Source organism: Tursiops truncatus, chromosome X, assembly GCF_011762595.2.
Source record: "Tursiops truncatus isolate mTurTru1 chromosome X, mTurTru1.mat.Y, whole genome shotgun sequence".
Taxonomy (NCBI): Eukaryota; Metazoa; Chordata; class Mammalia; order Artiodactyla; family Delphinidae; genus Tursiops; species Tursiops truncatus.
In genome coordinates this window covers 16,198,641-16,224,264 of record NC_047055.1, presented here as the reverse complement: position 1 = coordinate 16,224,264, position 25,624 = coordinate 16,198,641, and the positions used below count along the sequence as shown (strand labels likewise).

Sequence of the window (25,624 nt, the reverse complement as noted above, 5' to 3'; positions counted from 1 at the left end):
CACATTGCTCCACTGAGATAAGACTAGTTTCATCTTATTCCCAGCCTTACAGCCATGCCCTGAATGCATACAGTCATGATGAGCAGACTTCCTCCAATCTGCCAGCTTCTTTTCTTTCTCAGATAACTTCAGTGCCCTTCTTAGAGGTTACAGGAAAATTCAGCTGTTCTTATTGCAGGAAGGGCCTGAGAGTGGGCTCTTGTCTAACACTCAGAAATGAATTGTCAGAGAAGACACACGTGCTGACAAAGCAAAAGACTTTATTGGAAAGGGGCACCCGGACGGAGAGCTGCAGGGTGAGGGAACCCAGGAGCACTGCTCTGTCACACGGCTCGCAGTCTCAGGTTTTATGGGAATGGGGTTAGTTCCCGGCTTGTCTCTGGCCAGTCATCATGCTTGTGCCCATATTTGATCTGACTCAGGGTACTTCCTGGTGGCACATGCATCCCTCAGCTAAGATGGATTCCAGCGAGAAGGATTCTGGGAGGTTGGTAGGACAATATTATGGACTGGCATCTCCTCCCTCCTTTTGGCCCCTCCTGGATTCTTCCAGTTAGTTTCACAAGACATATTATGGGCGGGAGTCTCCTCCCTCTTTTCGCCCCTCCCAAATTTTCCCAGTTAGTTTTCGGTGGCAGTGCTATGAACCTTCTGTTGTGAGACAACTCATGCAAGTGGTTATCATCGTGCCTGGCCAAGGTGGGTGGTTTTTGCTTCGGCCAACGGTTCCCTAGCAGTCTCACAAGCCAGTGCTGTGAGAAAATTGGGAGAATCAGGATATGGACACTTAAAGAGCAGCATGGTGAACTCCTCTGAGATCATGAAGACATCAGTTCCCACTTGGGTGTGTCCTATTCTCTGGCAGCGTTTAGCCACCCAGGTGTGGGAGCAGAGAAAGGGGGGCTGTTGTATCGATCCACAGTTGGGATTTTGCACAATGGGTATTGTATCAGGACAAGGGAGGTAGGAGTATGCTATGACAGATGTTGTATGGATGGACCATGGACACTAGACTCGATGGTAAAGATACGGATTTGGAAAAAAGATAGTGCAAATGCGGGGTTTGAAGTAGGCAGAGTTGAAGTCAATTGACTGGGAGGCTGTGGGGCTAGGAGGCTCAGCAGTGATTTCCATGACATCACTATTTCCTAGTCCTCTTTCTATCTTCGTGGTCACTCATTTACAGTCTCTTTTATTGGATTGTCTTTCTTCAACTGCCCTTTAAAATATTCGTATCTCCAAGGCTCTGTCTTCATATTGGATATCTCCACTTGGATATTCTGCAAGCACTTCAGATCCAACACGATTGATTTGTCCAACTTATCTTCTTCCCCACCCCCTATGTGGTCTTCTTCCAATGTATTGAGTCCTATTTTACAAAGTTAACTTAATTTCCATGAGAACACTCAAATTTTAGAGATGAGGAAACTGAGGCTCAGTTTAAACAACTCGCCCAGTTTCTAGTTCTGCTACAATTGTCAGAGCCAGGATTTGAACCTAAGTCTTGCTGACTGAAAATCCCATCCTCCATTCCTGAGTGCCTTTTGAGAATTTTGTAGTTTATATACCTTACTTATAAGGCTCTGTCCTGCTCAGTGGAACCACCATCCACCGGGTGACCTAAACCAGAAAACTAAGAGTTATCCTTGTCTCTTCTTCCTTACTACCCCTCCCCACGTAATATAATCGAATTCACTACCAAGTCCTGCTGACTTTACCTCATAATATCTTTGAACCCACCCCACCATCTCCACCACCAAGTCTCTAGTCCAAACCACCTGGACTGCTACCAGAGCGCCTCCACCCATTCTCCACACACAGCGAAAGCTGCTGCTAGCAAAGCACATATCTGATCAGATCACTTCCCTTAGTGCCTATAGGACCAAGTCCGCTTCTTTGTGTGACATAACAGATTCTCCATTATCCTCAACAACTTCATCTCCGGCTCTGTTCTTTCTTAAATAGGGCACTCAGGGGTTGAGTTAATTCGGCATCTGCAGTATATACCACTCAATGAGGTATCTTTAAGAAAAAGAATACAAAATTACAAATACAAGATTAGGTAAGAGACTCTCTGCGGGAAGAGGCCCCACAAGTGAGGAGCCCGGAAGCTTAAAATTCATTAGCATCACAGAAAATCAATTGCTAAGAACACTCACCAGATCATGTGCAGTTTTGTAAAAGCACTATATGCTCTTTCCTATGCTTGCTGCCTTGACACCTGTGATTCTCTCGACTTGAAATGTCCTTCCCCTGCTTACTTACCTAGCGACTCACTCTGCCAGTGGTGTGCTGGAATCAGATCACAGGCTCATGAGAGCTGATTGTTAAACGCAAATTCTGTGAGCTGGTTGTTAAACGCCACCATTATTCAAAGTTAAATTAAATAAACTTCAAATTAAGTAAATTATATTAAAAGTAAAGGTAATCAATACTCAAAACTCATCACTTCCTAATTACTTTTCCACATTTTACTGTTATCCATGTTTGTGATGCTATTTATGTCCATTGCATCTGTGTGGTGGAAATACTCTATAAAGACCTGCTGCTGGATACTAACACAACATTGTAAAGCAATTACACTTCAATAAAGATGTTAAAAAAATAAAACAAACTACATATGTGACCCAAGAAAAGCTTTTAACTCTATTACAAACTTATTAGAGAAATTTAGGCGAAGTTAGAAAAAAACCTTTGTCTATCCCAAATAAAAATCTCACGTATAAAAGCATGTGAATTATAGGAAAAATATTTTATAAGCAAATGTTTAATATTCTATTATATAAATAAATCTGATTAGTAAAAAAAAAAAAAAAAAAAAAGACGTGCTGCTGTATATCCCTTCCCAACTCTGTATTCATTGACTTCACATTGGTAGCCTGAAGTTGGTAGGAGTATTTACAGCACAGAAATCAGCAAATGCCACAAGTAAGGGCTTGGTTTTCCCTAGAGAGCCCATTGTTAAGTATTTACCAGCACACCACTGTTTATAACCCAATCCAAGGAGCACTTCTGTGCAGGCTGCCCCAATTCCCTCCCCCTTACACACACGTACACACACACACACACAGAGTTGATCGCCATGCCCCTCCTATACCCCATGACAGCATTTAACTCTATTTCAAGAGATGGTTTAATTAAAGGCAGCTACTATGTATTATCCATCTTTGTATCACAAATGCCTCACACATCGTAATGGCTCAATAAATGTTGGATGACTAAATTGAACGTCTCTGGGTTCAGTTTCTTCTTATGTCAAATGAGAATACCTGCTCTCCCTACCACACACAGACCTTATAAGAACAAATGAAACACCAGACATGAAATACTTTGAAGGAAATAGTGAAAAGTATCATACAAGTGCAGGGTATTATTTTCACATGTTCATGTAGTTTAATGAGTTTCCATCATAAAACACCTGTTGAAACATATAATTCTAGCTTTCCCCTGTTCTCTCACAAGATGTTCTGACATTTAACCCCTGGGGTCCCTGGGCCTCTTTGAACCTTGCTGGGGTGAGAATCAGGAGAAACTGCTGTGTTTTAATAAAGGATTATAAAGTATGTCCCTATAAAGTTGATTTTGGAAACCCTACGAAGAAAGTGATAAAATCAGAAATATATACCCATTGAAGGAAAACTCCCAATTGACAATTAGGGACCCAAAATGATGAAGGTATTAAGATAGGTTAAGCCAGGTACTGGCACAAAAACAGAAATATAGATCAATGGAACAGGATAGAAAGCCCAGAGATAAACCCATGCGCATATGGTCACCTTATTTTTATTTTATTGTGGTACACGGGCCTCTCACTGCTGTGGCCTCTCCCGTTGCGGAGCACAGGCTCCGGACGCACAGGCTCAGCGGCCATGGCTCACAGGCCCAGCCGCTCCGTGGCACGTGGGACCCTCCCGGACTGGGGCACAAACCCACGTCCCCTGCATCGGCAGGCAGACTCTCAACCACTGCGCCACCAGGGAAGCCCTCACCTTATTTTTGATAAAGGAGGCAAGAATATACAATGGAGAAAAGACAGCCTCTTCATTAAGTGATGCTGGGAAAACTGGACAGCCACATGTAAAAGAATGAAATTAGAACACTCCCCAACACCATACACAAAAACAAACTCAAAATGGATTAAGGACCTAAATATAAGGCCAGACACTATCAAACTCTTAGAGGAAAACATAGGCAGGACACTCTATGACATAAATCACAGCAAGATCCTTTCTGACCCACCTCCTAGAGAAATGGAAATAAAAGCAAAAATAAACAAATGGGACCTAATGAAACTTCAAAGCTTTTGCACAGCAAAGGAAAGCATAAACAAGACGAAAAGACAACCCTCAGAATGGGAGAAAATATTTGCAAATGAAGCAACTGACAAAGGAATAATCTCCAAAATTTACAAGCAGCTCATGCAGCTCAATATCAAAACAGCAAATAACCCAGTCCAAAAATGGGCAGAAGACCTAAATAGATATTTCTCCAAAGAAGATGTACAGATTGCCCCCAAACACATGAAAGGATGCTCAACATCACTAATCATTAGAGAAATGCAAATCAAAACTACAGTGAGGTGTCACCTCCCACCAGTCAGAATGGCCATCATCAAAAATCTACAAACAATAAATGCTGGAGAAGGTGTGGAGAAAAGGGAACACTCTTGCACTGTTGGTAGGAATGTAAATTGAAACAGCCACTATGGAGAACAGTATGGAGCTTCCTTAAAAAACTACAAATAGAACTACCATACGACCCAGCAATCCCACTACTGGGCATATACCCTGAGAAAACCATAATTCAAAAAGAGTCATGTACCAAAATGTTCATTGCAGCTCTATTTACAATAGCCAAGACATGGAAGCAACTGAAGTGTCCATCAACAGATGAATGATAAAGAAGATGTGGCACATATATACAATGGAATATTACTCAGCCATAAAAAGAAACGAAATTGAGTTATTTGTAGAGAGGTGGATGGACCTAGAGTCTGTCATACAGAGTGAAGTAACTCAGAAAGAGAAAAACAAATACCGTATGCTAACACATATATATGGGATCTAAAAAAGAAAAAAATGGTTATGAAGAAGCTAGGGGCAGGACAGGAATAAAGACCCAGACATAGAGAATGGACTTGAGGACACGGGGAGGGGGAAGGGTAAGCTGGGATGAAGTGAGAGAGTGGCATGGACATATATACACTACCAAATGTAAAATAGCTAGCTAGTGGGAAGCAGCCACATAGCACAGGGAGATCAGCTCAGTGCTTTGTGATCACCTAGAGGGGTGGGATAGGGAGTGTGGGAGGGAGGTGCAAGAAGGAGGGGATATGGGGACATATGTATACGTATAGCTGATACACTTTGTTATAAAGCAGAAACTAACACACCATTGTAAAGCACTTATACTCCAATAAAGATGTTAAAAAAAAAAAGATAGGTTAAGGCACTCTACCTATAACTTTCTTTCTTTGTACCTTATATCATTTTTAAATTTTTTAAAAATGTATTTATTTATTTTTGGCTGCATTGGGTCTTTGTTGCTGTGTGCGGGCTTTCTCTAGTTGAGGCGAGAGGGGGCTACTCGTTATTTATTTATTTTTTTTGTGGTACGTGGGCCTCTCACTGTTGTGGCCTCTCCTGTTGAGGAGCACAGGCTCCGGACGCGCAGGCTCAGCGGCCATGGCTCACGGGCCCAGCCGCTCCGCGGCATGTGGGATCTTCCCGTTCCGGGGCACGAACCCGTGTCCCCTGCATCGGCAGGTGGACTCTCAACCACTGCGCCACCAGAGAAGCCTGGGGGCTACTCTTCATTGCGGTGCGCGGGCTTCTCATTGCGGTGGTTTCTCTTGTTGCAGAGCACAGGCTCTAGGTACGCAGGCTTCAGTTGTTGTGGCTCGCGGGCTTAGTTGCTCCACAGCATTTGGGATCTTCCTGGACCAGGGATCGAACCCATGTCCCCTGCATTGGCAGACGGATTCTTAACCACTGTGTCACCAGGGAAGTCCCTCACTTTTATTTTTATTTGTCTTATTTAACAAGCCCAAATATGTAGCTTACTATGTGTCAGACACTATTCCAATTACAGATATTCCTCATTTAATTTTCATCTAGCACTTCTTTTCATTATTTTTTAGTATTCACAAAAGCAACTAACATTTATTGGGTGCTTGCTATAGACCAAGACTTTCGCTAAATTTATGTCTTATTATTTCATCGAAACCACACACTAGGCCTCATTATCGCCACTTAATGGAGGAATGAGCTGAAACTAAGGGCGTTAAAAACTTTCCCGTACCCTCATTGTATAGATAAGGACACTGAGTCACAGAGAGGTTAAGTAAATTGCCCACGAGCACACACTTCTTCCACTGTGGGCCGTTTCTGGACCATGACCTCATGATTCTGACTTTACTCTTGCAGCCTTACAACTTGACTCTTCCCTAATTCTCCTATGTGGATATTTCCCAGACAATGATCACATCATATCCTACTATATTGGGCAGTAATAGCCAACTACATCAGTATGCATTGTGACATGAATCTGGCTTTCAGTCAAGAGAGCTGAATTTGCTCTGCCACTAGCCAGTTGTGACGTTTGGGGAGCCCAAAGACCCAGTACGACAGAGAAGTCTTCAGCATGCCACCACAGTGCAGCGAAGAATTGCCTGCTGTAGTGGGAAGCCCCTTGAGGAAGGATGTGGCTACTCCCAGAAGAATATTACACAAAGCTGTAAGCCTGGCTCCAGGGCTCTTCCCACCTGGCAGGTTTCTCACCCCTGGAAGACTGCCTTGACCACCAGACCTCTGCAAGAAACTGAGTCATTGGGAACTGCATCCACTCCCTTGCTTATGTCCTTGATCCCAGATCCTTTGTGCTGCTTGTTTGATGGTTCTATAGCAAACCAAAATACAAGCAACTTGGGGCCAGTGTGAGTTGATGTAATCACAGGTCTTTGGACCACGATCAGCCTTCATGGTCTGACCTGTATTAGGCCTCTTGGGCAAGTTATTTAACATCTCTGACTCTCAACGTTTCCATCTCTAAACATGTGAGTCAATGTTATGTTGTGGAAAGAAAAAAGTCTGTGTCAGACAAGCTTTTTGATTCATTCATTCATTCACTAAAGGAATATTTATGGTGTGTCCACAATGTGTCAGTCACCAAGTTAAGCACTGGAGACAGAGATGAACGAGGCTGATACTGGGGTAGTCCCAGCCCTTACAAAGCTTACATTCTAGTTGGGAAAACAGGCAAGAGGCAAGCAAATGAACAAATAACTATAAATTTGGATAAATGTCATACAGTAAATACTATGATAGAAATAGTCTGTGGGGATGGGGGGAGGTGGAAATCTACTTTCCACAGAGTATCAAGTGAGGTTTCTCTAAAGTGCCATTTAACGCAAATCAAAACTACAATGAGGGGACTTCCCTGGTGGTCCAGTGGTTAAGACTCCGTGCTCCCAATGCAGGGGGCCCGGGTTCGATCCCTGGTCAGGGAACTGGATCCCACATGCTGCAATGAAAGATCTCGCCTGCCGCAACTAAGACCTGGTGCAGCCAAACAAATAAATAAATATTAAAAAAAAAAAACTACAATGAGGTATCACCTCACACCGGTCAGAAAGTCCATCATTTAAAAGTCCACAAACAATAAATGCTGCAGAGGGTGTGGAGAAAAGGGAACCCTCCTTCACTGTTGGTGGGAATGTAAACTGATGCAGCCACTGTGGAAAACAGTATGGAGGTTTCTCAAAAAACTAAAAATAGGGAATTCCCTGGTGGTCCGTGATTAGGACTCCACATTTCACTGCCAAGGGCACGGGTTCAACCCGTGGTTGGGGAACTAAGATCCCACAAAACACTCGGCATGGCCAAAAAACCCCAAAAACACTAAACTAAAAATAGAGTTGCCATATGATCCAACAATCCCACTCCTGGGCATATATTCAGACAAAACTATAATTTAAAAAGATACATGCACCCCTATGTTCATGGCAGCACCATTTACAATAGCCAAGACATGGAAACAACCTAAATGTCCATTGACAGATGAATGGTTAAAGAAGATGTGGCTATACACACACACATACACACGCACACACAGTGGAATGTTACTCAGCCATGAAAAAGAATGAATGCCATTTGCAACAACATGGTTGGACATAGAGATTATCATACAAAGTGAAGTAAGTTGAGAGAGGAAGACAAATACCATATGATATCACCTATATGTGGAATCTAAAATATGACAAAAATGAACATATCTACAAAACATAAACAGACTCACAGACATAGAGAACAGACTCGTGGCTGCCAATGGGGAGCGGGGGAGGGGAGGGATGGGTTGGGAGTTTGGGATTAGCAGATGTAAACTAGTATATATAGAATGGATTACCAACAAGGTCTTACTGCATAGCCCAAGGAATTATATTCAATACCCTGTAATAAACCATAATGGAAAAGATTATGAAAAAGAATATATATATATGTGTGTGTATAACTGAATCACTTTGCTATATACCAGAAAGTAACACAACATTGTAAATCAATTATGCTTCAATAATATAAAATTTTAAAAAATAGGGACTTCTCTGGTGGCACAGTGGTTAAGAATCCGCCTGCCAATGCAGGGAACATGGGTTCGATCCCACATGCTGCAGAGCAACAAAGCCCGTGTGCCACAACTATTGAGCCTGCCCTCTAGAGCCTGTGAGCCACAACTACTGAGCCCACGTGCCACAACTACTGAAGTCCGCATGCCTAGAGCCTGTGCTCCACAACAAAAGCCACCACAATGAGAAGCCCGCGCACCACAATGAAGATCCAACACAGCCATAAATAAATAAATAGAAAATTTTTTTAAATAAATAAAAATAAAAATTGAAAAGCTAAAAAAAAAAGAAGTGGCATTTAAGCCAATTTATTATTTTACTAGATTTGTGATCTTGGCCAAATTACAGTAAGTTAAAAAAATACAATACGTAACTGCTCTGAGCCTCAAATGGGCATAACTCCTACTTCCCAGGATCCTTGTGATGATCCAATTAGACAATATGTATAAAACATCCAGCACATGTAAGCACTCTAAATGTTCATTCCTTTTCCCTTCTAGCTTGAGTAGTTGATGTTCTCCAGCCTGAAAATTGCTTAAGGCCAGATAAGCTGCTTTGGTAGGTATTTACCTACTTAGTTCAATGTCAGGAATTTAGTGGACACATCAAGTCACCCCTGAAATTTACAAAAATTATATGCACTTACACTTTAGGATTGAATCGAGATGCCTTCAATTTAGTGTCGCCCCATCATGAAGTCTGGATAAGCCTTCCTCCAAGATAATCAGCTGTCTGGGACTTCCCTGGCGGTCCAGTGGTTGAGAGTCGCCCTTCTAATTCAGGGGGCGTGGGTTCAATCCCTGGTCGGGGAACTAGGACCCTGCATGCCTCGCAACCTAAATAAATAAGTAAGTAAGTAAGTGAGTAAGTAAATAAATAAATAAATAATCGGCTGTCAAAGCAGTGAATTAATGTCCCGTAATTTTCCAGATTGGTTCCAGCTAGACTTTCCTATCACTGACTTAACCTTCAACAAAATGTTATGAGAGATATCCACTACCGGATCTTTGTACTGCCCAAGGATGTGGCACTTTGATTTTTCTGTAGGGTGAAAGAAACCTTTAATAAGGAAAGGAGGCTGTGGTTCTCTCCACTTACAGGTGAAGGACTAGCCGAGTTTAATGTTGATACACAAGGTCACATAGCAAATTTGCTAGCAAGCTCAGACCAGAATTCAATAGCGGCTTTGCCACTATTTTCTGGCCTAGACTAGTCATTGCCTGGGGTGATAATTAAAAAATCAATTCAGCATAACTAAAACCCCTACTGACTGGTTATCCCATCACAAGACACACACACACACACACACACACACACACACACACACACACACACACTAATTGATAGAGTGATGCTGGTTTTGCCAAGAATAATGTGATGGTTTGTGGTTGAGATTCACTCTCCTACAGAATCTGTGCTAAGAGCTAAGATAGAGATTATTATATGATAGGCCAGTCCCCCTAAGGTCACTTGGTGGAACCTCATCTGACCACACTTTAAAAACACAGTGCTAAACACACACACACAACCACCACGGTAGTCAAACTTTTTCAAAAGTGCTTATTGTTAATAATGTACCTACAAGTAAAAGTTTAAGCCATGTTTCAGTTATACTCTGAAATGTGGGGAAGATCACACAGTTAGTTGGGCCAGGAAGAAAGGAAGTGACAGTTGCTCAACTTGATGAAGCAAAAACAATATTCTTGGTTTCTGATTTATTTTTCATGTTCAAGAAAGAATCGCTATTTATTCAAATACTGCTTCCAATTATTAATATTAAAGATTATAAATTTTGTCTGAATCAACCATGGTATAACATAAATCAGCACCTAAAAGCCTGGGGGCATTATGAAGTTTTTGTCTATAGAAAAATTACTGATAATATGTTTTTACTGTCAAACAGGTATACTTATTTCCAGTTGCATTCAATACAGTCAGTTCCTATCCTAAAATTTAAGAGCTCTGTCAAAATTAAAATAACATACTTATGCATTAAGCTAAACTATGGCTGTTTTCAAATTATTCAATGCAGAAAACCATCGCGTATGCATGAAATAAATTAGAAGCAATGGCTTTAACAGTGTTTCCCAAGTCGATGCTTTTGAGCAGCTCCTAGAAATAGCTCTAGTAATATCCCCAGTTTGGTGGCCAAAACAATTTAAGCAAATTAGAGATGCTTAAGCCTTTGTCGAATGACTGTACTAAAATCAAATTTGATACACTTTAAAAACCAATACTATGGATAGTAATTATAATTGCTCCAGACAAGTCAGTTGAAAAACCATCCCAGACCTCCAACATAGAGTGTTTAAACAGGATTGTCCTTTAAGCACAATTCTACATAAATTACTCAAAGCAACAAAAGAACAGAAGTCACTGTAAAACAGATACAGTTTGACATTTTGGTTCTCTTAAAGCATTCAAAGTGCTCTGTCATATAGTCCAAGTAATCTAGGGCTGGAAAAATTCTTGGAGAACAAGAGGAATTACTGGAATAATATGGAAGAACCCGCACTTCACCATCAACAGAAACAATGTTATGTTTCCTAAAGTGAACTTGCTTTTCCTTTGTCTTGTTAAAAATATGGTGACTATAACTCATGAGGAAATTTTCTCATATGTTCCTATAGAAGACAAGCTACATAAAGCTGTTTGGGTATTTTCCAATATAAGACCAGATGTTCTTAAGTGAAAATGATATGGAATTGGGATACACAACAAATGCTGATCTCTATGACACTACTTTCTCCTGCTTTTTCTTCGATCCTCAGCTTGGCTGCATACTCTTTTTTTCATCAACTCTTTAAATGAGGTTCTGTCCTCAGCACTCTCTGCTCTTCTCACTGCCAAAGCTTTAATGGACATGCAGAATCAGATCTGTGTCCTCTGCTCTAGTACCTGCTGTCTTCATCTCTCCCTGGATGTCCCAAAGACCTCTCAAACCTGCATGTACAAAAGTGACCTCATCATATTTCTCCGTCACCTCCACCAATCCTGCATCACTTCCCCCAACCTTCTACCTATCGCCACCACCTGCTGTTCCTCTCTATTTCAGCTGTGCTTGCCAGAAATCCAGGAGCCACTCCAGAGAAACTGCAAGGAGTAGGAATAAAGAGTGTGGACTTTGGAGTTAGGCTACTCCGGTGCTACCACATTCTAATTAGATGAACTATCAGTGAGATTCTCCCACTTACTATCTAATTCCATATACAGCCCGGGCACTAGAATCAGGCTGGATTCATAGCCTCGCTCGCCTACTTGCAGGCTGTGTCACCTTGGGCAAGTTACTTAACCTTTATGGGCCTGATTTTCTTCATCTGTAAGATAGAGATAATAGAATTTCTTACTTCATAGGCTATCGTGAGAATTAAAAGATATATTGCATGCAAAGCACTAGTACAGGGCCTGGCACATAGTAAGCTCTCAGTAAGTATTAGTCATTATTATAATTATCTATATTCTTCCCTCATCCAATCATGTTCTTCTCCCAACATTTTATTGTAAAAACTCCTGAACATAAAGAAAAGCCAAAAGAATTATACAATGAACACACACATCCTTATCACCTAAGTTCTATTGTTAACAGCTGGCTATATTGACTTTAGTGCATATCTATCCAGCCATTCATCAGTCCACCTTAATTTTTTATGCACTTCAAAGTAAGTTGTGTAGCATCAGTTCACTCTATCCCTAAATGCTTTAGCATGCTGGTCATTAACTAGAGTTCAATATTTAATTTCTTTTTTAGATAAAATGAACATACAGCGAAATGCACGAATCTTAAGTGTATGTGCTTTGATGAGTTTTGACAAATGCACACACCCCATGTAACACAACCCCCTGTCAAGATAAAGAACATTTGCATCTAGAAAGTTCTCCCATGCCCCCTCACAGTTGGGCCCCCTACCCTTGCAAAAGGCAATCACTGCTCTGATTTTTTTTCCTGTCAGAGATTAATCTATTCTAGAACGTCATATAAATGGAGTTATACAGTACGTACTCTTATCCCCAATCTTTTTAACCGTGATAAAGTTGATATGTCAAAAGAAAAACTCACTGTTGTTTTAATTTGCACAGATTACTACTGAGGATGAACTTTTTAAAAATTATCACTTAGGAGTTTTTTTCTTAGACTCTGCAGACAGAAGGATATGGGCGTATATGGATTTAGTTCTTGGCTTACCAGATGTGCAAACTTGGATAAATTACTTGACCTGAAGTAATTGAGCTTCAGTTTCTTCATTTCTAATATGGATATAATAATAGATTTATCTTCTAGAATATTACTACCTTAAAGGGTTGTGAAAATTATGAGGTAATGCATGTAAAGCATTTATTATTGCAGTGTCTAAAACACAGAAAGTGCTCAATGTTAGCTGTTATTATTATGTGGTTCCTTGTAGATTAAGAGTAATTACTGTGCTCTTCCTTCCATACCCACATAGCTCATTCCCTCATGACCTCCTCCTCTCTACTCAATTGTCACCTCATCAGTCATAACTCCCTTGATTGTCATATTTTAACATAGCAACCAACCCCAGCACTGTTTCCCCATCTTGCTATACTGGGTTGAATTGTGTTCCTCCAAAAGATATGGTCAAGTCCTAACCCCTGTACCTGTGAATGTGACATTATTTGGAAATGGAATCTTTGCAGATGTGATCAAGTTGCGATGAGGTCACACTGGGTAAGGGCAGACTCTAAGTCCAATGACTGGTGTCCTTATAAGAGACAGAGAGAGACATACAAACACACAGGAAGAGTATCATATAACGACAGAGGCAGAGATTGGAGTGATGCACTACAAATCAAGGAATGCCAAGGACTGAGGGCAACCACCAGAAGTCGGAAAGAGACAAGGGAGGATCATCCCCTAGAGCCTTCGGAGGGCCTGCCAACACGTTGATTTTGGACTTCTAGCCTCCAGAACTATGAAAGAATAAATTTGTGTGGTTTTAAGCCACCCAGTTTGTTATGGCAGCCCTAGCAAATGAATACACCTGCTTTATTTTTCTGCATAGCACTTGCCATCTGACATAGTACATATTTATTTTATTATCTGTTTCCCCTGACTTGAGTAAAAGATCTGTGAGAGCAGGGACTTTGTTTTGTTCATACTGATTCCCTAGCATTAAGAGGGTGTCTGGCGCATAATAGATCCTCAATAAACATTCCCAGAAGGAAGGAGGGAGGGAGGGAGGGAGGGAGGGAGGAAGTTAGTTTACTATTCATATATACTACATTGAACACTATGATTTTTGAGTTTATTTTTTGCTTTTTAATTTTAAGATGGTTTTTGATGTGAAGGCTTTTATGTGTTCAAATTCATCTTTTTTTAGTGGTTTCTGTCATCAATGTTATGCTGAAATTACCTTTTATCAACATGATCATATAGTCACCTTATTTTCTTCTTAGTATTTTATAGTTTAATTCTTGTTTTAATTGTTCGTTACGAAAAATTTAAAGAAAAGTAGAGAGATTAAGATAATGTGGTTTCACTTTTTATATTCAACCCTTCATCCATCTGGAATTTATTTTGATGTGTGGAATGAGAGCTTTAACTGCTGTTTTGTTTCAGGTTTTTTCAAAATAGTTAACCAATTATCCCAGCAATTTTTACTAACCTATCTTTTCTTTACCAATTTGAAATGACACCTTAATGATCATCTAAACACATATATACTTCCATCTGTAGAACAGCATAGAAATTTCAGCAACAGGCATCTATTTTTGTTGTAGCCTCACTTTAAAAATGCTACTTTATAAGTTTTAGTATCTGTTAATACAAGTTCCACTTCATGATTCTTTTTTTTCCTCACCATTTTCTTGACTGTTCTTCCCCATTTATTCTTACAGACGAACTTTAGAATCGTCGTGAAGTTTGGAAACCATCCCTTCATGATACTGGTTGGAACTGTATTAAATTTATCCATGTATTTATGGGAGAAAGCTGCCGCTACCTCTATCCTGAGGCCCTGTCCTGATTCGCATCTTCATCTCCCACTTGTAAAACAGCCTCCTAGCTGGCTTTGGGCCCAGTGGTCTCCAAGCCAGCCTCTATGTTGCTGTCAGAGAGGTCTTACTAAATGGGCAAATGTAGATTATGCCATTTCTCTGCCTAAAACTCTTAAGTGACTTCCCTTTCCATTTGGGACAAGGTTCTACGATCTGGTCCTAACCTACTTCTCTCCTCACGTGGGCCGGCCCATTCTGAACCAAGTGTAGCTCTTTGGAAGAGCCTCCATTGATCTCTTCTTTTTGCATAAAAAACTCTGCCTAAAAAAGACCCCTCATTGGCCTTCCTGCCTACCTCCCCTGAGGCCCCCTTTCCTGACACTGGCCCTGGGAAGGACTTCCTGACCCAGCCACTCTCCATTCCCAACCTGGGTTACGCGCCCTCCCCCCTGCCTCTGGACATATAGCCTGGCACTCACCGTACTGGTCCCTAATCGTTTATTTATCAAAACCTCGAGCCTATGCCACTCCTACTCAAAACCACTTCTTCTGGGGCTTCAGTCTCCCTACTTACTTAAGAATAAAGCTGGATTATGACCTATAAAGAAGGATTCTTTCAGCTAAAATTTTATACAGTCCCTTGTTTCAAAGCTAATATAACAGGATTGCCAAAAGGTCAACTTCTAAGTCAACATATGTTTGGGATAATTAAACCGATGCCATATCGACTCTTCTGTCTGGGGAAAATTAATGCTCACACTGATGACCTTGAAAAACCATGGAATATTAAACTACTCTCTGAATCAAAGGCAAATAATGTACCTGGTAGCGCTTCTCCTGAACTTACTATAAATCTTTAGAAATGAGTAAGCTACATATGGTATGTTACTAATTTTCCATATAACTACCCATTTAAATTACCCCTTTCCCCCAAATTCTAAACAAATGACTTAAATGCAAAGCACTTTTAAAATTATTGGAGCTAGATCTAACTTTAACAAAGACAGATCCGATTATTTGAAGCTAGAAGAGAGCCGAGGATCGCCCAGGTCAGCCTTGATTTTAGATGAAGGAATTGAGACTCAAAAACAGGCCAAGTGGCCTAGCCCTCAGGAACAGAGCCCATCCACACATGCCCATTAAAAGTGGAAACTGCAATAACTGCATACTAGCCACCTTTGGAAAGCACCAGTGAACCACTGGAGACAATAAACTTGCATTATTAAAGCGGAGGTTTGGTGGTGTTAAGGATTATAACAAATAAGCTTTAATCCCTTCTTTTACTGAGCTACTTTATTAGACATTAGACAGCGCAGGAAATATCTGTAGAGTTCTTTATGCTTGTATAATTGCCTCAAGCGTTAGTCACTAAAAAAATCACACACACTTACTTAATACTGGAAGACAGAATTTACTACCGAAAGTCTCTTTTCATTAAGATTTCACTTCATCACTAAGAAGTAAAATCCATCCCCCAAACCACTACCAACGAGAACACTTAACCCACATATCCTCGAGGTAGACCAACATTATCACTGTGTTTCCCCTAATGAGGAAACGGAAGCCTTAGGCAACTAGCTCAAGGATAAGTGCAATTCAGTAAGAGCTCCTCTTCCTGATGAAATCGGACCAATGTTATAAGGGAAAAGTAAAAGGATTTAAAAATTCCCAAGTTCCATGGCAACAGGAAATAAGAATGACACACACGTATAACATCTTTAGTTAGTCCACATCTCTTTTTGATACGAAATAAAGACTAAAGATGAAATTTAAAACAGACAACTTCTGTTGACTTTGTGTCCTAGAAGCTGAGGTCTTTCATTCTTTGTGAGCAGTCGTTCTCCAAGAATGGCCTCCAGGCATCGGTGGTACCTAGGTTGGAAACGCAAATCCTCAGGCCTCACCCTAGACCTACAGTCAATCTCTGGAGGTAAGATTGGGTATCTGTGTTTTTAAAAGTGCTAAAGTTTAAGAACCACTACAGGATCCAAACTGCTTTATCTGGGTGGCAACTGGCTGAATAACCTTAACACTTTTATTGTGTTATTAGTCAATATTCACTTCTTCTACCTTGTGATCTGTCTCAAACAGCTAACATGAGTAATTTCTGCTCAAGGTTAGTCACGCTACAGAATCCCTGAACTCCGAATTCTAATAAGCCTATGTCCAGGTTTCCAGCATTTACTAGCCTCCAAAGCAAGGCGGTATTTCTCCATCTCAGTGGCCCTTCCACCAAATGCTTTCATCATAGAACCCCAAACCGAGTGGACGAACAAGTTCACTCTACCCTCAGGTTAGATCTCAAATGTGCCCAGTTCCTCAAGCGCTGATGACCCACTGGTTTACAACTCTGCATCTCCCTCATACGGATAAACACATGTACTTAAAACAAAATGAGCACATTTTGTCCAAATATTTGTCAGCATAATAAAATTCCCCAAATTAGGTGTCTTGGTGCTTTATGCAGATGCAAACTTGAAAAGCAGACATGCCCAAGTTTCCCTTTAGGACCGCCCCACCCCGCCATGGACCCAACCATGAGATTAAAAAAAAAAAAATCTTCCAGCATTGCTAATCTTTTAAAAAACAAAAAAAAGGGAGTCAAATTTTTTCAGATCTATAAATTTATTTTACAAATTAAGGTCCATTTACATTCAGTTAACAATCCGATCCTTCACCAAACTGCCAAAACACACCTTCATGATTTCAAATATTTTATCTTAAAAATCGTTATCATCATTTTTAAAACTCCAGACGCATTTCAAAACATTTTTTAATGGCAGTAACTAGAGAAAGGATTTTACCATCTTACTTAAGTACTGGCAGACTGTCGTCAACAAGGGTCCTGCGGTTTACAGATGGATACCGTGCAATTTTTCTCCTATTATACTAATCAAAATTGCATCGTGATCCACCCGACAACAGCAAAACAGGTCATATTACAATTACCAAATATCAGAACTTCCAACCTTTAAAAATTAAAATAAGACGATAAAAATCCTCCTTTCTTCCACAGGCCGGGACAAGTGCAATACTTTATACGTAACACAAGTAATGCAACAAATCCCCACCCATGGATGAATGGGTACGAAGGCTGGAGATGCGTGAGAAGGTAGTCACAGGGCCGCCGACAGAACACATTATCACAATCAGTTTTGCATGGATTTGCACAGCCATATGTACACATATACGCTGAAATGCAAACCTGCAAAACTAACTGTGAGTAGCAGTGTCTTTGAATGTTCTCACCATCAACAAGAGATTTGTTATCCAAGAGTACTGGAAGTGCCCACACTACAGTAGAGTGATGCCAAAACTACCTGCACTGTGAGCACTTTGGTACTACTGGGACCCGATCTTATCCTTGGTACAAAAAACTGGAGGCTGCCCACAACCCCACCCTCTGCTCCCAACAGACAAGGACAAAGCCAAAGACAAACCTTCGAAACGTGCCCTATGCAAATTATTAGTCAACGCATACTTTCCAATGCTGTGTATCAGGCAGCCTGTGCCAGAAGGGGCATTTAGGGCAGTAGATTCTAAGCTGCTTCACTAACTGCACTAGATGCACCTTAACACAAGAGACACATTATGAGAAACAGCTCAAAAGCACCAACAGCTTCATTATGCACAAACTACGGGTCTCAGTAGCCATTGATTAAATCACCATGGTAATGTAAGAAGTGCTTGCATTGCAGTAGATCTCAAAAAGCTACCTGCACTGTAAGCACTTTTACATGGCCAAGGCCTATTCCTGTAGCAAAACTGTCTTCCACGAGCTCTTCTTTTCCGTGCTCACAGATCTATTCAGACTCACCTGGTTCGGAACAGAAACAAAAAGCACAAAGACAAATTAGACACTGAACAAGTAAACTACTAGTTAATATTCCTGAAACAAGCTTTTCTTTGGCTCAGAGTCCCGGCTAGGTTTTGGAATTTCAGCCAAGTCCTGAGAAATATTAATACTCTGAATTACTCACACAGAGTTGAACACAAATAACACTGGCAATTTCAAAAGTCCAATTCTTAAGTATAAGCGGATTTTGGACTTCCCCTCTCCATCTAAGAAAACTTGATATCTGCCTCCCAGAAAATGTACAGGCCCATTATCTCCCCCCTGATTTTAGAAGAGGTTTATCCAGAGAAAGATGCATGTAAAAATCAGAAGACTATTTGCTTCTTGAGGTAGGGCTCCATACAAAAAGTGACCGTTAGATTAAATGAACATTCCCTGCCCCCAACCCATTAATAGACTATGACAGAAACTTTAAAGCTGGTTTAAGAAACACAGCCTTCTGCGCTCTTCACATAATGCACAGATGGCCTAGAGATGTCACATTTTGATCTATTTCAAAGGGCTCTTGTTCTGTTTAAACATTTATGGACCCATTTTCTCCATTAAACCCAAAGAAGGCAGATTAGCTCCTCTTCCCTTCTTGTCATTATCGTCCGTAAGAAAACCTTCTCCATTCCCAAGTGCTTATCTTACCTAAGAACGGGAAGCAAGGAAAATGAGCCCCTATTTGAAAAGGGTTCACAAGGTTACCCTACCTCTTCCGTGATGGGTTAAGTTTTGTCAAAAAAAGAAAAATTCAGATACACAGAATCTGTAATGTTTAACTAATGACGGAATTTTAAACGTTGGACTTCCTTCATGGTACCCCAGAGCATTAATCTAGTCTTTATAAGAAAACTCCTTAAACTGATTCATAAAAATTACACTAAAATCTAAAAATCTAAATTCTATGGGGAAAGAAGAGTAAAATTAGTGTAGAAAAGAGTACCATTTTCCCTCTTAAATTGAGTTTCTCCGCCTGTAAATTATTTTTTCACCCTTAAAAAAATACTCCAAACTGGAGTCAAAAACGCATAGTATTTGCCGACTCGACTTGGCAACATTGAGCCCCTCACGGGTCAGAGAGAGCGCCTTCTACAGTCAATACCTTTCTTTAATTAACCGTTCATCTGGTATACCTCGCGCGGTGCCGGGCAGCCACTCTCCCACTCCTTTAAAATGTAAAAGGAAAACAACCCGCCCCCCCCCCCCCCCCCCCCCCGCCAAAAGCTTCCAAGTCCGCCTTTGTGAATCCCTTGGCCGCTTCCCGCGCCTCTCACACCCTTACCTAGTGCTCCCGTTGAAGTCCGGGAGCCGCCCGCGCGCCCAGGGTGTGCTCCAGCTGCTCACACCACGCGCTCCCGTCCTCGTGCTGCAGCCGCCGCCGCCGAGATTAAAGAGAAAGAAACAAAGCATCATGGGAAACGGAGTTCTCCATTCAAAGCACCAAAAACGCGCCAAGCCCACGCCTCCCTCCCCCTCCATTCCCGGGTTGGTGGGAGAGAAGCCAAGGGGGAGGGGAGTCCTTTTTTCCCCCTCCACGTGCACCCCCTCACTCCGCACACCCCCCTAAGTTCTCGTGGAACCTAAAGGTCAGCGATGGAGGAGAAAGGGGGAGTCGTTTCCCGCGCGCTCCCCGCTACCCCTCAACTGCACTCTGGTACTTTGCTTTTCTCAAGTCCCGCCCGCTCCGTCCCCTCCCACCCAGCCAGTCAACTCTCCCCGATCAGAGCTGCCCCAACGAAGGTTCTCCCCTTCTGCCCCGGCCGCCGGCCAGGGCCACCCCCGCGCGGGACCCGGCCCGCGCCCGCCCCTCGCAGGTGGCGCGCCCTGCGATCCCGCACCGGCCACCCCTCTTCCCGTCCCCCCCGCCCCACACACACCCCGGGCCGCGCGCGCCACCCGAGCGCTCGGGGGGCCAGGCGCGAGCGCAGCCTCCCGCAGAGCCCGAGGAGGAAGAGAAGCGAGAAAACAGCGTTCAGGAAATTAATCGGGGCCGCGAGAGCACGCCTCACCCAAAGTGCCCCCGGCCAGAACGACGCGGGGCCACTAGCCTTCCTGCCACCACTCGAGGAGCGCTCCGTCCCCTCGGCCCTCCGTCCGAAGCTATATCCCTGGGAAAAGCCCGCCCCTCTGCCTTTAATAGCCCAGGGAAAAAAGCCCGCCCCCGCCCACCCGGCCCGCACAGGAATTAGGAAACGGAACCCCCACCCCGCCAAAGCGAAAACCCCACCGAGCCCCAGTTACCCACGGGCCGAGCGCAGTCGGCATTTTCCCCTCTTTCCCCCGAGCCGGAGTCTTTAATTAAAGGCGCGCCTGGGACGCCAGCCCGGGCGGCGTCCGGTGCTGGAGCCGGTGCCACTGGCGCCAAGCCCGGGATGGCGCACTCGCTACCACCTCGTCCGGTCCCGCTCCCGCGGCGCTCACCCCATCCCCCCACCGGAGACAGACGACGAGGCCCACGGAGCCGTGGGACCGGGGTGTCCCCCCACCCGGCGCGCGCATGCGCGCCACCTCTCCGCTAGATTGAAAGTGTTCCTAAGGCCCCAAGAGGAAAGAAATACAGACACAGCATATTCACTCTATGCACATGTGAAAGTTTTAACCTCTGGCACCTTGTGCTACTGTTAGGAGGATTTTGCCTTTGCCAGGAGCCCCCCTCATCCAGTAAATCAGGGTTTCTTGGCAGGCATCGTTAACGGTAGCAGCCACGGAGTACATGCACAAATGCAAGGAAGATACGGTGCAATTATCTTGCTTTCTCTTCTCATTCCACAGCTAATGAGAACCAATTGAGGGCTGCCTGCTTAAAGGCCAAAGCCCAAGGACGCTCTCTGTGAAAAGTAAGACGACGTCTTCGTTTAAGAAGCACAATAAAAATGGAATTAAGCATACAGCACTTTGAACACTGGGCAAAATGCGGTCATCAGACTATACCTACTCCACGTCCCTGGCGGACCCGGGCGCGGGGAGAGGGTTTGGGAGTGCGGGAGACAGTTCCAAATCAGAGGTCAGTGAGCACGCAGGATCTGGGTAGGTAAGCCCTGGAAAGCAAGCGGGGGTGAGGAGGGGGTGTGCCAAATGAAGCCGACCCCTCCCTCCCCACTATTGTTACCGCAGGAGATTGCGGCAGCCCAAAGCCCAGCGGGGGCCAAGGGCGCCATGTGATTCTCAACCTGGTGCACAGTAGTAGCTCAGGCAAGCCGATTACAAAAGACTGGCCTCTCCCGCCCCTGGTCCGCGATGGAGTCCAACCTGAACGGCCAGTGCCCCTCAGGCGTCAGCGGTGGAGGCAACGAAAGCCACACTCATTTCTCCAAAGGGAGTCACTCCTACAGGTGGGCTTTCTCCCCTTTTCATAAAACGCGCAAAGAGACTTTGCAGCCCACCCTGGCGCGTCTGCCTGATACTTTCTGGAAACTACGCAGCCCAAAGTTTACTGCCCAACCAGATCCGTCCTGTGCGATTGCACCGACTGCAATGCAATTTTCGACCTTTAATGGTAACGACTAGCAGTGGAAAGAAGAGGAGGGGGAGGGAAGAGATCTTAAACCCGACTTTAAGAAACATTGTATTAAAGCAAGATAAGAACAGTACCTTTGAGCTCGAGCAAAACCTGGCGTAAAAAAAGGGTTTTTGCGAAAGTGGCGCGAAGATAATATCATGTGATCCGACCCCAGGGCGTCTCCTTCCCCTTTTGCCAAACTCCCCTCCCCCCGAAAAAAGGGGGGTAGGGGAGTTACATCCGTTCCTCACAAACTATTAGCATAATTAATTGTGTCCTGCAGCTGCAGCCAGAGCTCCCGGTCAATGAGTAAACATATCCTCATCCTCTTCACCATCAGAACAAAAAGACCCATTACCCTGATTTTGGAAAATGTTCCCAAATAAATCTCATTATCATCAAAAGTCTTAATTTGGCATTCCGGCTCTGTCTATGTGTCTTGGTTTGAGAGACAGAAGAGAGTTGGAAAAGATGAAATCATCCTATTAAAAAGGAACAAGCAGAAGCAGCGCTTTCAATGGAAATACCATGTTGAGGGACTTCACTAGCTTAAAATTTTCCAAAAGTTTTAAACAGTTCATTAAACAAGACATCCTCCCAGAGTCTTCCTACTCGCGCCCCCCCCAACTCCCACCCCTCCTCCCACCCCTCCTTCCCTTTAAAGCCAGAACAATACCCGGAATAAGGTATTTTGAGATTGCTTTACCAGGATATTTTCTTGTTCTTAATTTTTTTTAATGCTTGCAACATATAGAATGTCTGGATCAAGTTCCCAACTGGCGAAAATAATTTATTCCATCTCAGTACCTGTGCAGTGCAAGGTAAAATTAAGTACAAGATATAGGTTACTATAAAAAAAAACAACTAGGACATTTTGATACATAAGTAATGTACTTTTGTCTTTTTCTTTTGAAAAAAAATGTAATCATCAGCCAAAATACCTAGAGAATCAAAAAAAGCTAAAGAACAAAGCATTTCACACACACCCCTAAAAAGTCAGAATAGCTAACAGCTCAAAGAAAAGCACGTGATCCCTTCATGCTTTAAAACTTGTGGTCATGCTGAGGCTAAAAGCTAAGAGCTTGTGACCCGGCAACCCCGTCCCCTCCCCCAGACCACAACCCAGGGCTTAAGGCTCCAGGCTCCCACCAGGCTCCTGCTCGCTCCCAGTATTGTGAGACAAACAATACTTAGGCATTCTGCAAAATAAAGGAGCCACAACTCCTAGCTCCAGTCACATCATTTACGCCCAAACAGATTGGCCTGTGTGTGTGCATATGTGTATGTGGTATATATGTGCATGGGTGAGTATATATGTATATCTCATATAGAACATATGCTTACACAGAAGCCCAGATGTTCTATATGAATGTGTAAGGAAGGTATCGAAACTGGCCAAAGGAAGGGAGGGAGAACTTATCTAAGAATTCTCATCACAAGTTAAAATTCTTGCCACTACTTTGAGTTTCTGATGAATTTAAAAAACAGATATCCTGTGAAGAATTGCCCCCCAAATAGAGATACTTTGAGCTTTCATCTGCCTGAAAAGGAGAGGGGGATTCCTCTATATTGACTCTAGATGTAATTGCGCCATAGAAAGCAGCAATCTCAAGTAGCTTGGATTTTAGCACCTTTAAAAATACTGGTAATTGACATTTTACCCAGTTGAGAAATCATTTTACTTGATTTAGAAATAATATTAAGTGGCTCTGTTAAACCTAATGATTGGTATCTTAGGACAAAAAGGTCTCCATGGAAACCAGAAAGTAATTTAAGAGTATTATGTTCCTCACACAACTAGAATAGAGCTTTTGTTCTATGTGTATTTACTACTTTAATTTTTTGGACTACACTTGCAGTTAAGGGCTCTTACACTCTAGTTTTGCCTGGGATCAGGAAATCAGCATCCTCCTGCAGTACGTGTTTTGCTCCATTTGTGTGGTTCTGTGTTCGTATGTGAGTGTGGGCCCATGAGGCCTAAAACAACGCCCGTAGATCAGAACACTCACTGAACAATATGGGGGGCGGGGGGGGGGGGCGGTGGAGGTTCCAAGGAGAAAATATTTCAAATGCTATTTTGCTATTTGATCCTAGAACAAGAACTGTGATTTCATGAGATTCAGATAAAACTGGTCTTCACTAACTTTGCTTTTTTTTAAAAAGTATTCATTTATTTACAAACATTTCATATTTTAAAAATGAATCAGTCTTGTTTTGAATGGCCAGAATATTAAGATAAATTAACCTGAATAAAAGAAATTTGAATTTTTTGTTACCAAGCCTTAGTGTATGAAAATTTGTGTCAACAAAACAAAGGAAAAAATCTGAGTTAATAATGAACTTCTGAATGTTATTTCTTTTCAATAGCGTATACCAACATAAATCACGTAAGTAAAATAAACAGGACGTCTTCAACTGAATAGTGTCAAATGTGAATTAAATATCAATTTCAAAAGATTTATCCCTTGTTCAGAAAGAGAAAATTTCACTAACTGAACACGCACAATTATATAGTTTGGTTTAAAAAATGTAGAAAGTAAAAGTATATTTATCCCAATCTCAAAGGGTTTTATGAAGATCAAATGGCAGCAAGCGGTGGATTGACTTTCTGAAATATGAATGTTTAAAATACACATTTTATTAAATTTCATTTGTTAGTAAACTTTACTTTTATAAACTGGTCTTTGCTAACTTTGCTTTTTAAAAATAATGTGTGTCATTATTTACAAACATTTCTTATCCTTATTAATGAGTTAATCTTGTTTTGAATGGCAAGAATAATTAAATTACAATAGAATGAAATTACATCTTGCATAAATCGGATGAGGTATGTGGGTACTAGCACTTACAACATGGAACTAATTTTGTTACTATGTGATGCTTTAAAATTACTGTCCTGTCAGTCTTTGCTTCTCTCAGTAGTATGATAAAACAGTTTCCTCTCACTAACAACGTTATTTTTTACAGGTCAAATATTTCAAGTCAAAATACTCATGCAAATATTGAAAAGATATCAAAATAATCTGCCTTTCATCAGTAGAAAAATTTCTTAAATTAATTCTCCTACCTTGAGAGTAGACTCAGCGGACATTAAAGTGATTCACTATTAAGATTAAATAGTGTTAAAGGTATTTTTACACTCTGTTTGAAACACTTTGATTTTCCTGTTTATGTGACCTTAGAAGTGGAACTTCTGGTATTACAGACCATAAAATTGCTAGCAGACTGTAATACTATAATCAAAGAAAAAGCTATAAAACAGAAATGTTTTACACACATCACTTTTTTTCAATCACTTTTCAGATTAAATTTGTCCATCTTTGCACCATTATAAATTTTCTAAGTGAAAATAGTCATGGAACGGAACATGATGAAAGATACAGTTTTATCTTCAAAACGCAATCCCCAAAACTTATCATCATCACATATTCTTCCAAAGCAAGTAAATCGCAATGTTAAAGATTATCCAATTGTATAATAATTTTACACTATTAAGTGTGTTACTTGAAAATGTTGTGATTAAGAAGAGATCCCAAATACTAATCTAAGGTTAGAAAAATTTAAGTCATTCACTATTCTCTCTGCTATCACTGCAGTAAATCATGGTAATGTTCTACTACCTATGTGCAGAGAGAGCACAATGGTATTTTTTAGAGCTCCTCTCTCTTTTTTTTTCTCTCCTCAAAGATAACGTTTATCCTCAGTTTGG

At 41.9% G+C, this 25,624-nt stretch overlaps 1 long non-coding RNA gene across 1 annotated transcript; it reads right to left on the bottom strand.

The window, feature by feature from the left end:
- LOC141277564 (uncharacterized) lies at nt 1–22,100 on the bottom strand. Its single transcript, XR_012329174.1, has 4 exons — nt 22,008–22,100; nt 19,699–19,782; nt 9,267–9,456; nt 1–2,022 (listed from the first exon to the last, which is right to left on the bottom strand). It is a non-coding gene; the product is annotated as an uncharacterized lncRNA (long non-coding RNA).
- Nucleotides 22,101–25,624: the final 3,524 nt, after the last annotated feature.